Genomic DNA, 14951 nt, shown 5'->3' on the forward strand with positions numbered 1-14951 from the left:
AAGGGGCGCAGCGGGGATATGGCCCCCTGGTGACGGACATATTTGTGGCGTGAAAATGAAAAAATAGTATTTTTTATTTTCACGGCACATGTTCTACATATGTGCCCGTCACCAGTGGGGTCCATATGCTCACTGTACCCCCTTGTTGGATTCCTTATGGGGTGTAGTTTCCATAATGGGGGGTTTCTACTGTGGGGGGTTTCTACTGTCCTGGCAGCACAGGAGCTTTTTAATTGCGACATGGCCTCCATCCTCCATTCCAGCCTCTAAATGGCGCTCTGTCCCTTTGGTGGCTTGCCCTGTGCCCATATGGCACATTATGCCCACATGTGGGGTACTTTCCTACTCAGGGGAAATTACCCTACACGTTTTGTGTTCACTTTCTTTTTTAACCCCTTGTCGAAAAGGAAAAAATCAAGGCTAGACTAACATATAGTGTAAAAAAATGTTAAATTTTTACACTAAATCATTGATCTTGTCTTGATTTTTTCATTTTTACAAGTGGTAAAAAGATAAAAAAAACACTAAATGTGTAGAGCAATTTCCCCTGAGTACGGAAATACCCCACTTGTGGACATAAAGCGCCATGCGGGTGCAGGGTAAGCCTCCAAAGGGAAGGAGCGCCATTTGGCTTTTTCGAGGCTGGATTTGGCTGGAATGGATTTCGAGGGGCCATGTTGCATTTAAAAGGCCCCTGTGTTGCCAAGACAGTTGAACCCCCCCACAAGTGACCCCCATTATGGAAACTAAACCCCTCAGGGAATGTAACAAGGGGTGTAGTGAGCATATGGACCCCACTGGTGACGGGCACAAATGTGGAACAATATGGCGTGAAATTGAAATATTACATTTTTTACACTATAATGTTGGTTTAGCCTTAAATTTTTCATTTTCACATGGGGTTAAAAGAGAAAAAAACACACAAAATGTGTAGAGCAATTTCCCCCGAGTCCGTAAATACCCCACATGTGGACATAAAGCGCCATGTGGGCGCAGGGCAAGCCTCTGAAGGGAAGGAGCGCTATTTGGATTTTGGAGGTTGGATTTGGCCAGAATGGATGATGAACGCCATGTTGCATTTACAGAGCCCTCGTGCTGACAAAACACTGGAAACCCCCCACAAGTGACCCCATTCTGGAAACTACACCCCTCAAGGAATCTAACAAGGGGTGCAGTGAGGATATGGACCCCTTAATGACGGGCACATTTGTGCCGTGAAAGTGAAAAAATGAACATTTTAATTTTCACGTCACATGGTTCCACATTTGTGCCCTTCACCAGTGGGGTCCATATCACATGTGGGGTATTTCTGTACTCGGGAGAAACTGTGCTACTAGTTTGGTGTTTTTTTTTTTCTTTTTTCCCCTTGTAAAAATGAAAAATGAAGGCTAGAACAACATTTTAGTGTAAAAAACCACATTGTTCTGCAAATCTGTGAAGCACCTGTGGGGTCCAGATGCTCACCACACCCCTTGTTACATTCCTTGAGGGGTGTAGTTTTCTAAATGGTGTCCCTTTAGGGGTGTTTTTTAGGTTTTGGCACCCCAGAGCCTCTGCCAACCTGAAGTGGTACAGTCAGAAATGACCAAATATAACGGAGGCGTTGAAATTCACTAGGCGCTCCCTTATATCTGAGGCTTGTGGTTGCATCAAATAGCGCAATAGGGTCACATATGGGGTATATCTATAAACTGCAGAAACGGGGCAATCAATATTGGGGTGCATTTCTCTGCTAATAGGTTTATCATTATGAAAGATATTGGATTACAATAAAATCTCTGCACAGAAAATAAAAATTTTCAAATTTCTTACACACTTAGCTTTTATTTCTGTGACTCCCCTAAAGGGTTAAAAAATTTTCTGGATGTGCTTTTGCAGAGTTTGGGGGGTGCAGTTTCTGAAAGGGGGTGCTTTGTGGGGCTTTCTAACATACAGTCCCCTCAAATACACTTTAACCCCTTAGCGACCCATGACGTATCTGATACGTCATGGTGCCGCTCTGAACGGCGCTGATCCCGGCTGACACGTGCAGCCGGGCAGTGCCTCTATTAGCCGGCGCGGGTCCCGTTGCCGCGCCGGCTAATTAAGCCTCTAAGTGCAGCTGTCAAACCTGACAGCTGCATTTAGAGGCACTGCGCCACACGTCCCTGGTGTCTAGTGGGACGGATCCATTCTTCTGCCCGTGCCGGGCCTCAGCGTCGGAATGACGCTGATCCCGGCTCGGCAATAGATTGCTATGGCCTGCAGCAGGCCATAGTAATCTATGACCGATCTAATCAATCTTTGCTGTGTATATACACAGCATTGATCTCTATGAGAGATCAGTGCTGTCTATATACAAGTCCCCCAGGGGGGCTTCTAGTTACAGTAAAAAAAAAGTAAAAAAGTGTTTTTATTAATAAAAAATCCCCTCCCCTAATAAAAGTCCAAATCACCCCCCTTTTCCCATTTTATAAATATAAATAAAAAAATAAATAAATAAATAAACATATTTAGTATCGCCGCGCGCGTAATCGCCTGAACTATTAATTAATCACATTCCTGATCTCGCACGGTAAATGGCGTCAGCGCCAAAAAATTCCAAAGTGCAAAATTGCGCATTTTTGGTCACATCAAATCCAGAAAAAATTTAATAAAAAAATGATCAAAAAGTCGTATATGCGCAATCCAGGTACCGATAGAAAGAACACATCATGGCGCAAAAACTGACACCTCAAACAGCCCCATAGACCAAAGGATAAAAGCGCTATAAGCCTGGGAATGGAGCAATTTTAAGGAACGTATATTTGTTAACAATGGTTTGAATTTTTTACAGGCCATCCGATACAATATAAGTTATACATGTTATATATCATAGTAATCGTAACGACTTGAGGAACATGCATAACAAGTCAGTTTTACCATAGGACGGACGGCGTAAATGCAAAACTCCCCGAAATCAAAACAAATTCGTTTTTTTTTTTCAATTTGACAGTTTCGCAGCATATGTTATGGAAAAATATTGCCTGTCATTGCAAAGTACAATTGGTTTCGCAAAAAATAAGCGCTCATATACGTCTCTAGGTGAAAAAATGCAAGCGCTATGGACTTTTAAACTTAAAATGGAATAAGCAAAAGCGCAAAAACGAAAATAGGCTTTGACCTTAAGGGGTTAAGGCCAGGTTCAGACTATGTAACTGTGCGGCTGTATTTGTGGCTGTAATTGTGCGGCGGTATTTTGGTGGTTCATGCGTACGCTGGAAAATATAGGATATACGGCTGCACAGTGCACACTATGTATGAATCTACGTCCCGATCGTAAACGGACCCGTAAAAAATGAACAAGACCATTGTTTGCGGCTGAAAACGCGGCCGTGGATTGACAGGCGGTCCGTACGGAGTACTTCAAAAATAGCCGGCAATGATGCCGAATGCCGATGCCTCTAATAGTTAATATATTAAATTAATAAAACACATTTTCTTTGTAATAAAGTCCCTTTCGTTGGTCAATAATTTAACTCTAACGAATCCATCATTTTGCAATTAAATATACTGTTAAAAAATATATATATATAAATAAATGTATATTTATATATATATTTATTTTTTGACAGTATATTTAATTGCACAATGATGGATTCGTTAGAATTAAATTATTGAACAACGAAACTGAATTTATTTCATCAAAAATGTGTTTTATTAATTAAATATTAATTAGTACAGGAAGCTCCATAAGCCGTTAATTCATATTGCCGGCAAAAGAGCATTCTGTACTAATCATCACTTTACTTTAATGAAAACATCAAATGTTTCTTCTAATTATGTTATCACAATAGTATTATTAGAAGAAACATTTAGAATTATATGTGCGCTCAGCTGACATATAATTGACATATAATTAGCGGGTCCGCAGCACAGTGACTTCATTGTGTTGCGGACCAGCGAAGAGACAACATCGGGTTGAGTATAGAGCTCTCCCCACCCCCTCCCCAGCACTGCACCCCTCCCAGCAAGGAAGGGGGGGTCAGTTAACCCCTTCCTTGCTGGGATGGGTGCAGTCTGACATCAGTCTGGCCCCCAAGGGGTTAAGGGGGATGCAATACATCCTCCCTTAACCCCTTGGGGGCCAGACTGTAAGCAGCGATCTGTAAAGATGCTGCATACTGTAAGGTGCACAATACCGCTCACAATGATGGGTGTTGTGCTCCTGTTTGTGTGTTTTTTGTGTGTTTCTCCCTTTTTGTTTTTCAGATATCGGTATCCTGGGGATTACGTCGGATTCCGTGGACTACGTCGATGACCAGCGTTTTGTTATTTATTTTTTTTATAAAATGGTCAATGAGGGGTGTGGGGGTGTTTTTATTTGAATAAAAAAAATTTTTAACTTGTGTGTTGTCTTTATTTCTTTACTTTATAGACTTAGTAGTGGAAGCCGTCTAATAGACGGAATCCATTACTAAGTTGGGGCCTAGTGTTAGCCGGTATAAAATGGCTAACACTAACCCCCCATTATTACCCCAGTACCCAATGCCACCAGGGGTACTGGGAAGAGCCGGGTGCCAGTAGTCCCGGAGCGTCAAAATTGGCGCTCCTGGACCGGGCGGCAGCAGGCTGGTAAGATTTAGGCTGGGGAGGGCCTAAACCAGTGGCTCTTCCCAACCTGGTGTTACCAGGCTGCTGTCGTTTGGTTTTTAACCCGGCTGGTTATAAAAATAGGGGGGACCCTATGCGTTTTTTTTTAAATTATTTATTTATTTAAAAAAAAACGCATAGGGTCCCCCCTATTTTTATAACCAGCCGGGTTAAAAACCAAACGACAGCAGCCTGGTAACACCAGGGTGGGAAGAGCCATTGTTTTAGGCCCTCCCCAGCCTAAATCTTACCAGCCTGCTGCCGCCCGGTCCAGGAGCGCCAATTTTGACGCTCCGGGACCACTGGCACCCGGCTCTTCCCAGTACCCCTGGTGGCATTGGGTACTGGGGGGTTAGTGTTAGCCATTTTATACCGGCTAACACTAGGCCCCAACTTAGTAATGGATTCCGTCTATTAGACGGCTTCCACTACTAAGTCTATAAAGTAAAGAAATAAAGACAAGACACAAGTAAAAAAAAATTTTTATTCAAATAAAAACACCCCCACACCCCTCATTGACCATTTTATTAAAAAAAAAAAAAAAAAACGCTGGTCATCGACGTAGTCCACGTAATCCGACGTAATCCCCAGGATACCGATATCTGAAAAACAAAAAGGGAGAAACACACAAAAAACACACAAACAGGAGCACAACACCCATCATTGTGAGCGGTGTTGTGCACCTTACAGTATGCAGCATCTTTACAGATCGCTGCTTACAGTCTGGCCCCCAAGGGGTTAAGGGAGGATGTATTGCATCCCCCTTAACCCCTTGGGGGCCAGACTGATGTCAGACTGCACCCATCCCAGCAAGGAAGGGGTTAACTGACCCCCCTTCCTTGCTGGGAGGGGTGCAGTGCTGGGGAGGGGGTGGGGAGAGCTCTATACTCACCCCAATGTGTCCTCTTCGCTGGTCCGCAGCACAATGAAGTCACTGTACTGCGGACCGGCTCTTTATATGTGCGCTCAACCGATCAGCCAATCAGCTGAGCGCACATATAATTCTAAATGTTTCTTCTAATAATGCTATTGTGATAACATAATTAGAAGAAACATTTGATGTTTTCATTAGAGTAAAGTGATGATTAGTACAGAATGCTCTATTGCCGGCAATATGAATTAACGGCTTATGGAGCTTCCTGTACTAATTAATATTTAATTAATAAAACACATTTTCGATTAAATAAATTCAGTTTCGTTGTTCAATAATTTAATTCTAACGAATCCATCATTGTGCAATTAAATATACTGTAAAAAAATAAATATATAAATATACATTTATTTATATATATATTTATTTTAACAGTATATTTAATAGCAAAATGATGGATTAGTTTAAATTTAATTATTCAACAACGAAAGGCACTTTGTTACAACGAAAATGTGTTTTATTATTTTAATAGATTAACCATGAGAGACATCGGCATTAGTGCAGAGGATCGCAAACCCCGGTAATAGCAATTCATGTAAACTGTGTTCCCTGCTTTCCCAGATGCATCCAGAGGTGTTTGCATCACTTTCTTAAGATTTTATTTGTTATTTTTAGTTGAACCAGATTTCCAAGTAAATGACCGTATGTTTTGAGCCGCATGTCTATTTTTTTCCCACGGCCGTAGTTTCATCCGCACATTTACAGCCGCATAAAAAATACAGCCGCACAGTTACATAGTGTGAACCTAGCCTAAACCTGAACAGGTCCCTAAAAATATCTGATTTTGAAATTTTACAGAAAATTTGGAAAATTGCTGCTAATGTTTTAAGCTTTCTATTGTGTAAAAAAATGAAATATAGTTTAATAAAAGCTACCAACATAAAGTAGACATGTTGCTAATGCTATTTAATATATAATTTATGTGGCATAACCATTTTCTGTATAAGCAGAAATGTTTCAAAGTTGGAAAAATGCATTTTTTCACAATTTTTCACATTATTTTGGTGTTTTTCATAAAGATTCCTTATGAGTATCGACTCCATTTTACCAGGAATGTAAAGTACTATATGTCATGAAAAAACTATCCCAGAAGCGGCTGGATAGGTAAAAGCATCCCAAAGTTATTAATGAATAAAGTGATACTGGTCATATTCATAAAATTTTTCTCTGTCCTTAAGGCCATTTCAGGCTCTGTCCTTAAGGGGTTAAGGGCTTGTTACGGGAATTTTAAAAATGTCAACAATAACAGCATTTAGTAACTTGCTTTACAGCAATCTTTGTGGACATAGATGGCAAAACATACAACCTGTCCCATATAAAAAAAAAGATCTGTACGTGCATATCAATTGTTTGAACCATGAAGTAGGTATGTAGGGTTATGATTGCTACCGTCCTGGTTATGTGCCCACCTCCAATTGCTTAAACAAAAGGACACAGGCTTTTTGGTTGCATTCCATCTTGATTCTCATCCATATTCCTCAGTGGCACTGAAGTATGTGTTAAGAGATGAAGTCAGGATATACATTGCTGTTAACAGTGTTTAGCTTTTCACGCACAGTCAAATGCTGATAAAATTAGCAGATTGGAGGTAAAGAAGCAAAGCGCCTCAGGATATGTCACTAGATTATTGAATGTCAGGCACTTTTTAAGTGCAGTTTAGTTGTGGTCTATGCAACTTTCCAGGATATTTTATTTTATCTGTAACATGGGCAGAGTGCACGGCTAAATAAATAATTTACAGTTTTGAGTACATTTCAAATCAGGGAGATTTTTTCTATTTGTGAAAGGCAACAGTGTTCTGTTAAATTAAAAAGTGGTGACAAATTGTGAAGTTCAAGCGTGGCCCAATTTTCAAGCTAATAGATGCCCTTAACTGGTATATTGTCTATAATATAAAAGTACACAAGCTAAATGGCACGTTTTTTATCTAAAAAATTCAATATTTTGGGGGGTACAATAGTTGGAAACAGGAAAAATGTGACTGACTGTCTGTGAATAGATCAGAAATAACAAACACTTGAAATAGTAAGGGTCCATTTACATTGAAAGATTATCGAACAGATTATCTGCCAAAGATTTGAAGCCAAAGCCAGAAACAGACTGTAAACAGAGAACAGGTCATAAAGGAAATCCTGAGATTTCTCCTCTTTTCAAATCCATTCCTGGCTTTAGCTTCAAATCTTTGGCAGATAACACTCGGCGACAAATTTTGAAAAGTTGTTTGGTTTAGAAATAAAATTATCCATTTCTTAATAATTTTTATGTGCTGAATAGGAATGGTCCGAACCTGCCGAGGTTCGGGTTTGTATGAACCCGAACGCTCGGCAGCAGATTCCCGCTGTCTGCCCACTCCGTGAAGCGGGCGGATCCAGCGGGAGTAACGCCTGGAAAACTGGGATACAGCCTATGGCTATGGCTGTATACCAGTTTTCCAGGCGGTCCTCCCACTGGATCCGCCCGCTCCACGGAGCAGGCAGACTGCAGGAATCATTACCAAGGGTTCGGGTTTGTACAAACCCGAACCGAACTCGGTTCGGACCATCCCTAGTGCTGAATTCAAATATCACATGGAAAAATGTTAATTGGCTCTAGTTTCTATGATATTGAAGAGTTCTCATGTTACTGTTTTGTGAATTGTATAGAAAACAGTATAATAGCCGACATATTTATTACTTCTGCAATCATAAGGAAGCAAGTTTACTGTTCATAAACTTTTGAAACATATTCATAGGAAACTTAGTTCTATCTGAAATCCAGGGCTGTGAAGTCGGTAGTCCGCAGCTCCGACTCCGACTCCTGAATTTTATCAGGACCGACTCCAACTCCCAACTCAGACTCCTGCTCCTTCATAAATGGCCAGCCATATACCAGGGGAGTTATTTATCACACTGGCTCAGCAGCTTCTCCCTAATGTCCTACATGATCCTGGGGCGACTTCTAAGGGAATAAAGGAATACTGTATATAAAGCAGATTCTCGTGTGTGCAGTGGATGCAGCCAGTCTCCAGCCTCCATGTCCTGAACTACTAACAACTAGACTAGATGTAGCAGGTGGTCTTTTCCTGCTGACAGTCTTCTATGTTTCTAACTAAATATTCACCATACACACAGAAACACTGCTAACAGTGCCTGATCATTGTAATATAGAGATCAGCCATAGTGATACAGAGAGGTCACACATAGTGATATAGAGGGGTCACTGTGGGGGCATGCCATAGCACACACACACACACACACACACACACACACACACACACAGCCTGCTGCAGCCATAGCACACACACACACACACAAACACAGCCTGCTGCAGCCATAGCGCATACCGACAACTTTTCCCCCAACCACCCTTATGTAATAGGCCCAGTGTTCTATTAGAATGTTGCTCATAAAAAATGTATTGATGAGCAAAACTTATAAAATTCATATCAAAACACAATTCTAAATTTTTTAAAGATTTTTTTAAAGCTGGATATGGAGTCTGTACATTTTTTCCGAGTACAGCCAAAACTAGCTCCGACTCCAACTCCACGACTCTGACTCCACAGCCCTGCTACAATTTACAGGCATATCTAAGAATTTTTACAAATTAATTATGTTTATTGAACTCTGGAATGTAAGTCCTTATTCAGTGGCTACTCGGTGCATTTACACATGTCTTTTGTATTCATACATGGGATTGTCTCTGATAACTGTCCATCAGTAATCTGCAAGCATTGATGGGTTCCATTGACCCCCATACCTTTGTTCCATAGTCGCAAATTGCTGGTAAAATTGTTCACCATGTTCATCGCTCATCGCTCCCCAGTTTGGTGCAAAGAAGTCTAGAGGAGAGTGCAAAAAAAGAATCTTTAAAGACATGTTACGTCCCATAAGAGAAACAGATCGCTGATCTCAGGGAGACCAGCCAAATACGACAACACTGCCGGCTGCTAATGAAAGCGCTCAGTGCAGTGAAGTCCTAGGTGCATTGCCCCCTGGGAAACATGAATATGCAAAAGAAGAGCCCGTGGAGCCTCATCAAAGAGTCTCAAACACAGGACTAGCCAGATATCCCTCCTGTAAGGATACCACCAAAACCACCATATTAAGTGGCCCTAAAAGTCAATGTAATGACAAAGGAATAACCAAGGCCAGGGCCATTCACATACAGCTGTTTCGGGGTGTTGCCCCTCATCAGTGTGGAGCAGGATTCTGGCTAGGTGGAAGCAATGCTGGTCTCCCTGAGACTAACCAGAATGCTTCCCATGCAGTCTTTTCTTTGTCACGCAGTAAACGATGAAACTCATCATAAGAAGTTCACCAATCTGGGGACCAATAAAGACTCCTTTCTTTAGCTTTGCTTCACTTAACCTTGGAAATATACATAGGAGATACTTGAATGCCTCTTCATTTCTATCCATCGCCTTTACAAAATTCTTCATAAGACCAAGCTTGAAATGCAATGGAAGTAGCAGTATCTTTGTTGGTTGAACAAGTGCTGGATGCATAACATACATAAGTGGAGCTTTCATTTTACCAGTAGCAGTAAGCTGATCTCTGATTGGTTGCCATGGGAAACTAAGTTTTACTGTTAGACAGTTTTTGGATTATCTCCCCCTGTCAGGATGGTATCTTTGCAGAGCATTATGCGCCCCTCAGCTCGTGCTGTGCGGCCGAGAAGGCGCTGATATTCTTGTATTCTGTTTTTGTTTTTGTGATTTTGACTACGTTTATTGGATTGTGATTTTGTACTTTTGCTGCCCGATTGTTGTGACCCGGACTGTTGACTATTCTTCATTGTGTTTGTCTGTCTGTTTGTCTTGTCTTTGTGTCCCACCTAGCCAGTGCAGGGACCGCCGCCAAGTTGCTCGCCGCCATCTTAGGCCGGATTGTGGCAAGTAGGTAGAGGACAGTGGGCGGGGCGGAGCTTAGGGCTCACTGTCTTGTCTTGTCCTGCTGTCTGGATCCTAACAGAATAACCAGCCCTACTTTTTTTTCTCTCTCTCCACCTTGCTATGGACCCCATGAAAGCTCTGGTTGAGCAAATGCGAAGTCTCAACCAGCTTGTTCTGGACCTTACGCAACGGGTGCAGCAGGTAGAGTCTTTCCTGGGCCAAAATGCCATGCTATCTGCTGCTGTTCCCCCAGAACCTCCAGTGCAGCTTCCTAATAGGTTCAAAGGTGAGAGAAGGGCCTTTCGAATCTTCAGAGAGGTATGTAAGTTGTTTTTCAGACTTTGTCCCTGGTCCTCTGGGGATGAGAGCCCGAGAGTGGGCATTATTATTTCACTCTTACAAGGACCTCCGCAGGAGTTGGCCTTTTCTTTGCCTCCAGATGCCACTGAATTGTCTTCTGTGGACAGTAGTGGATTATAATAGGGGTGTTTTGGGCGGCAGCCCGGGGCCCTGAGCTCCTGGGGGGCCCATGACCACCCAAAAAGACTTATACTTTTAGTGGTGTACTGTCTCCAGGCTACACTTCCGCCATGATTTTCCAAAAATCACAGTTTTTTAATGGCAATTTTGCACAAATCAGGACATCATGACATTATCTGTCCTGTACTATGAACGCCAGGCTAGTGCTGCCATAGTTACAGTGGGGTGGGGGGGCCCAGGCTTGGTGAATAGCCCGGGGCCTATGGTACAGTTAATCCGCCCCTGTCTGTGGATCAGTATTTCTCGGCATTGGAATTACTGTATGATGACCCTGACAGAGCAGCAGCAGCTGAGAGACAGTTGACAGTTTTGAGACTGGGCAAGCGACCAGTGGAGGAGTATTGTGCAGAGTTCCGCCAGTGGTGCGTTCCATCCGGATGGAATGATCCTGCGCTTAGACGCAAATTTAAGCAGGGGTTATCTGATGGCATTAAGGATGCCTGGACAGGACACCCAGATCCTTCCACCCTTAAGCAGGCCATGAATTTGGCTATTCACATTGACCGCAGGCTCCGTGACAGACATAGGGAGAAAGTAGGCTCTGACCCTTCTAAGACCTCTGTCCCCTGCTCTGTCAAACACTCTGTTATCCCAGATATTCATGAGGACGAGCCCATGCAGCTGGGACAATTGAACGCCAGGACTAGGTGAGAACACCGGAGACACAACGGTCTATGTTACTACTGTGGTGACAGTGGCCATTACATCAGTTTCTGCCACAAGCGTCCCAAGCGCCAAGAAAACCTGCACCCAGATCATCGGCGTCCAGGTGACTCCCAGGAAGGTCACTTGGGCGCACAGGTACCCTCATGTGAAATTAATATTTCTAGTTCTGTTGTACCTGATTTGCCTGTATCTGATGTGAATTTATCATGTTCTTCTGCTTGTCCTGTCAGTAAGCCTGTTCTCCATGCCATGGACTCTTCTTCTGATGAATAGGAGTCAGATGGCAATCTTCTAAGTGAAGTTAAGTCCTGTGAGGGTCCTGAGGCCCCTCGTAAAAGGGGGGGTACTGTCAGGATGGTATCTTTGCAGAGCATTATGCGCCCCTCGGCTTGTGCTGTGCGGCCGAGAAGGCGCTGATATTCTTGTATTCTGTTTTTGTTTGCAGTGTGTGAACACTGGTTTATATGCTCACCTTTGTTGGGAGACACACCCGAATTCACCTGCTGAGTTCTGTCTGGCCTTGTCATGGTTAATCTGTGTTTTGGTTCTGCTGTGACTGACAGGTCATCCTGCCAGTGGATCTGTTTTGTTCTCAGCTGTCTGTGCTTGGAGATCAGGGGGATGGTCCAATTACGTTCTGGACCAGAGCCCTGGCCTCCTATATAACAAACCTCAGTCTGTGCACTTATTGCTGGTTATTGACTTAGTCTCTGCCTGCTTGTATCTTCTGTGTATTTGCTATCCCTGATTTTTGCCTTATTCCTTGACCTCCCTTGCTTGCCGCCTGCCCTTGACCATATTGCCTGGACTTTGACTACGTTTATTGGATTGTGATTTTGTACTTTTGCTGCCCGATTGTTGTGACCCGGACTGTTGACTATTCTTCATTGTGTTTGTCTGTCTGTCTGTTTGTCTTGTCTTTGTGTCCCAACTAGCCAGTGCAGGGACCGCCACCAAGTTGCTCGCTGCCATCTTAGGGCGGATTGTGGCAAGTAGGTAGAGGACAGTGGGCGGAGCTGAGCTTAGGGCTCACTGTCTTGTCTTGTCCTGCTGTCCGGATCCTAACACCCCCATGGTCTTTTATATCCTTCTATTGGTCATTCTAATGCTGCGTTTACACGTAACGATTATCGTGCAAATTTGCGCGATAACGATCGAATTCGAACGATAATCATACGTGTAAACGCAGCAAACGATCAAAGGATGAACGAGAAATCGTTCGTTTTGATCTTTCAACATGTCATCAAATCGTTGTTCACAAAAAATTCGCCGATCGTTCCATGTAAACAGTCGTCGCGCGATAGTCCGGCCGCTGGCCGCCCGCAGCCCCGCCCCCCACTCGCAGCCTGGCCCCCCGCTCATCCACAGCCCCCTGCGCTGGCTCAATCGCCACCCCCGCCGCTCTGATCGCCATCCCCGCCACTTCTCTGATCACCACCCCCCGCAGCGCCAGTGCAAAGCAGCACTGATTGGCTGAAGAGGGGAGCCGGGAATTTCAAATGGCTCCTCTTCAGCCAATCAGTGCTGCCTTGCATTGATTGGCTGAAGAGGGGAGTCGGGTATTTCAAACGGCTCCTCTTCAGCCAATCAGTGCTGAAGAGTAGGAGTTTGAAATTCCCGACTCCCCTCTTCAGCCAATCAGTGCACTGAAGAGTGGAGCCGGGGATGTCGGAAGACCTGCTGCGCGGAGCAGGTAACGTATGCTCGCGTGCCGGCGGGGGCGATCGGAGCGGCGGGGGGGGGGTGGCGATCAGAGCAGCGGGGATGGCGATCGAGCTGGCGCGGGGGGGGCGGGCTGCGGGGGGGGGGGGGGGGGGCGGGGCTGCGGGCGCGCGATCGCAAAACGATTTTTCCGTACGATATATCGTACCGTCTAAACACTGATCGTTATGAAAAAAAAATCGTTACTCCAACATCGTGAATCGTATGATTGGGCCAATTATCGTTTTGTGTAAACGCACCATAAGATGATGCAATATACCAATTGATGATGCAATACTGATGATGCAAACTTTCCCCAGTATTGTATCACAGGCTTTGAGAAATATAGAAAGTACGTCTATATCTTGAAAATTAGAGCCAATTTCAAAATGTGAACATTATTTTCGATCTCAGCTGTCAGGAACCGGACAGCAGGACAAGACAAGACAGTGAGCCCTAAGCTCAGCCCCGCCCACTGTCCTCTACCTACTTGCCACAATCCGGCCCTAAAATGGCGGCGAGCAACTTGGCGGCGGTCCCTGCACTGGCTAGGTGGAACACAAATACAAGACAGACAGACAAAACACAATGAAGAATAGTCACAACAATCGGGCAGCAAAAGTACAAAATCACAATCCTATAAACGTAGTCAAAGTCCAGTCAATATAGTCAAGGGCAGGCGGCAAGCAAGGGAGGTTAAGGAATAAGGCAAATACACAGAAGATACAAGCAGGCAGAGACAAGTCAATAACCAGCAATAAGTGCACAGACTGAGGTTTTTTATATAGGAGGCCAGAGCTCTGGTCCAGAACGTAATTGGACCATCCCCCTGATCTCCAAGCACAGACACCTGAGAACGAAACAGATCCACTTGCAGGATGACCTGTCAGTCACAGCAGAACCAGAACACAGATTAACCATGACATGGCCAAACAGAACTCAGCAGGTGAAGTCGGGTGTGTCTCCCAACCCAGGTGAGCCATAAACCAGAGTTCACACACACAGCAAAACAAAACACAGAAACAGGATACAAGAAAATCAGTGCCTTCTCGGCCGAACAGCACGAGCAGAGGGGCGCATAATGCTCCACAGAGATACCATCCTTACATCAGCATCCCCAAATTAGTTAAGATCAACTGTTTTCATGTCAGAACCTTTTTGGAAAATGGACCCTAAAGAAAAATAATAGTGATGAAGAATGTAAAAGTAAATCAGAAATAAAGGCAGCAGAGATGTCTGAAATAAGCTCAGCCATTTACGGACTGAAGCTGGACAGTGCCAAGGCCCATGAAGTAGCAGCCAGAGTATTTAGTACGAGGTGCACAACAGGAGGACCCTGGGTCGCGGATCTGCTTAACTGCCACTAGCGATGGTGTAAGCTGCACCAGGGAACAGAGTTTAACCCCTTGCCGCAAAATGACGTTTGGGAAACGTCATGTAAAGCAGGTAGTTCCCGCAACATGACGTTTCCCAAACGTCATGTCTTCCCTGCCTCCCCCCGCTGTCCCTAGGTGAGATCGGGCAGCGGGAGGAGGCTATGTCACATAGCCTCCTCCCGCTGCCTCTGCCCGGAGGGGAGCCGCGCTCCCCCCGGGCAGTTAACCCCATAGACGCTGCGGTCAATGCGAC

The sequence above is a fragment of the Dendropsophus ebraccatus genome, chromosome 12 (genome assembly GCF_027789765.1).
Source record: "Dendropsophus ebraccatus isolate aDenEbr1 chromosome 12, aDenEbr1.pat, whole genome shotgun sequence".
Classification (NCBI taxonomy): Eukaryota; Metazoa; Chordata; class Amphibia; order Anura; family Hylidae; genus Dendropsophus; species Dendropsophus ebraccatus.